Source organism: Sinocyclocheilus anshuiensis, unplaced genomic scaffold (genome assembly GCF_001515605.1).
Source record: "Sinocyclocheilus anshuiensis isolate Anshui unplaced genomic scaffold, SAMN03320099.WGS_v1.1 scaffold30, whole genome shotgun sequence".
In the NCBI taxonomy this organism is placed as follows: Eukaryota; Metazoa; Chordata; class Actinopteri; order Cypriniformes; family Cyprinidae; genus Sinocyclocheilus; species Sinocyclocheilus anshuiensis.
Genome location: NW_015542336.1, coordinates 373646 through 376628, shown reverse-complemented (window position 1 = coordinate 376628; position 2983 = coordinate 373646). Strand labels below are relative to the sequence as shown.

The following is a 2983-nucleotide window of genomic DNA, read 5'->3' as shown; positions in this document are numbered from 1 at the left end:
CGCTGTCTGTCCTGAGGGACCCCCAGAGCGCCCCCCCCCCCCTTTGAATGTTATGTGGCGTGAGGACACGCTTTCCGGAGGGGAGTGTTATGTCAGACTCTATCCCGTGTTTTGGTTGTGTTTTGTTCCCCATGTGCTCTGTGACCCAGTTTCTGTCTCCCGTGCATTGATTTAATTCCAGGTGTTCCCCGTTTGTTTGGATTGAATCCAGGTGTATCTAGTCGGTAGTCCCTATTGTCTGTGTATTTAAAGAGGGTTCAGTTGCCTGTTTCTTTGTCCGGTATTGTTGATGTCTACTTCCTGTGCTACGTGTGATTCCCTGAAAGATAATTAAACTCCTTGGTTTTGTACTTCTGGTCTCCTCGTTCCTCGCTCCGTGCTCCCGCACCGTAGCACCCCGTGACAAATATATTGACTATATCATTTTATGGAATCTTACAATGAAGATTTAAAAATACTATATCCAAATACAGAAATTGAGTGACAAATCCAACAGTTATTTTATCATACATTTATTAATTATGACTGCATGAAAAAGTCTGCCACTTTGTCCTCGCCGCTCTACAACATCTGACCATTTTCATGTGCTATTTCCTGTGTTTATGTTATGCTTATTAAACACCCTATTTGATTGCATTCATTACTGGATCCAGTTTGTTATTTTCCCTGACACTGTTTTTAGAACATTACGTGCATAGTTCCATTCTATTGGAACATTATGAGCATAGTTTCTCTACCTTCTTTTCGGATCTTGCCCAACCACATTACAAAACACAAACTCTCCTAAAAGTTCAGTGCTTCAGTACTATGTCTTAAAAAAAAAAGCTTTGGCTGATTAAAGGCTGATTTTTTTCCCCCTGCGTAGTGCTTGTGTTGAAAAAGATTAATCTTTATAGAAGTCACATGCAGTCATAATTAATAATTGTATGATAAAATAACTGTTGGATTTGTCACTCAATTTCTGTATTTGGATATAGTATTTTTAAACTTTCATTGTAAGATTCCATATAATGATATAGTCAATATATTCCATATATACGATGAGTCAATGCATTAGACAACAGTCAGTCTCTCACGTTTGCCACATCATGATCTAGTTATGGCAGTGGTTCTTAATCCTGGTTCTGGGGACCCCAGTTCTGCACATTTTCTGTAGTCAAAATAACCCACTGAAATAAACAAGTTACAGTAAGTCACTCACTACAGAAAAACCTGTTTCTTAAGTATGTCATCAAGAGGATATATAAACCCTTCAGTTCATAGGAGGAACTTGACTGTCAAGCTGCAGTGAGTATCATCTCTCTGTCTGCTTTCATATACAGTGAAATGGCAGAAGCCAGTATCTCATGGGCTGAGGATCAGTTCAACTGTTCAGTGTGTCTGGATCTGCTGAAGGATCCAGTGACAATTCCCTGTGGACACACTTACTGTAAGAGATGCATCTCAGGTTGCTGGGATCAGGAGGATCGGAAGGGAATCTACAGCTGTCCTCAGTGCAGACAGACCTTCAGTCCAAGACCAGTTTTAAGTAAAAATGTGATGTTTGCGGAAATGGTAGAGAAACTCAAGAAAACGAGATGCCAAGCTGCTCCTGCAGTTCTTCACGCTGGATCTGGAGATGTTCAGTGCGACTCCTGCACTGGATTTAAACAGAAAGCAGTGAAGACCTGTAGGGAGTGTCAAAGCTCTTATTGTCAAAATCATCTTGAACAGCATGAGAATCTCTTCAGAAGTAAAGGACACAATCTGATGGCTGCCACTGGACGACTGCAGGAGATGATGTGCCCTCAACATGATAAAATGCTAGAAATTGACTGCCGTACTGATCAGCGGTGTATCTGCATATTGTGTTTGGTGGATGAACACAAAAATCACGACACTGTATCAACTGCAGCGGCAAGAGCAGAGAAACAGGTGCTGCTCTCTTCTGTATCTCATAAGCAGCAATCTCTCCTCATTTGTTATTTGATTTTTCCCTCAATCAGGGAAACTGATGTAATTGATTTTTTTTTTTTTTACATGGGAATAAATTACATTTTTACAATACATTCAGATAGAAAACAGTTATTTTAAATTTCACAATGTTAATGTTTTACTGTATTCTTTGATCAAATAAATGTAGCCTTAAATAAGGGACTATATAAAAAAGATACTTCTTTACAAAAACATGTATTTTGTAACACGTCTGTTTTCTGCAGAGACATTTTGAGGAAATGCAGAGAAAAATCCAGGAAACAATCCAGCAAAAAAAGAAAGGCCTAAAGCAAATCAGAGAAGCTGTGGAGTCGCATAAGGTGAGTTTAGAGAAGAGACGTTTGAGAAGAGTCTCAGTTTGGACCCTTCTTCACATTCTTACAAAAGAAATAATAATTAATTAATTAATTAATTAATTCACATTTACCATATACTTGTAACTACGTCTGATATTAATCTCTCAGAAAATACTGGACCCTGTCAGCCCTCGAAAGAATGTCTCAGGTTATGCATGCAACCATGGTTCCCTGAGAGGGAATGATACATTGCATCATTTATAGGTTGCTATGGGGAATGCCATCAGTGTGACTGGTGTCTGAAGCACATTTGTAAACACAACAATAACATTGGCTGGTGGCAGCCTATGATGTCAGTACCGGCATGACCATAGTATGAAAGGGTGCAGAGAGAACCCATCATCCACTTCTTTGTCTGAAGGAGACAAAGCAGACATCTTCAAGGCATGGCGAGGGGACACAGTATCTTGTTCCCTCTCAGGGAGCCATGGTTACATGTGTAACCTGAGAAGGTCCCATTCACACTGCGTCCTTTATAAGTCACTATGGGGAATGAAATGCCCACTCTGCCATGCTAAGGGGAATATGTGCCATATTTTCTGAAGGTGAGCACTTAAGCACCAACTCCACAGTGTAACCAACAGAGCTGCCCCTCAGATGCATCAGCAGTTGTCAGTGACATTATACCCTTCAACCAAAAGCCTGAGCTACAT

At 40.2% G+C, this 2983-nt stretch overlaps 1 pseudogene; it reads left to right on the top strand.

Moving 5' to 3' along the window:
* The first annotated feature begins 1279 nt into the window (after nucleotides 1-1279).
* LOC107691094 (E3 ubiquitin/ISG15 ligase TRIM25-like) overlaps nucleotides 1280-2983 on the top strand; it is a 7746-nt pseudogene continuing 6042 nt past the window's right edge.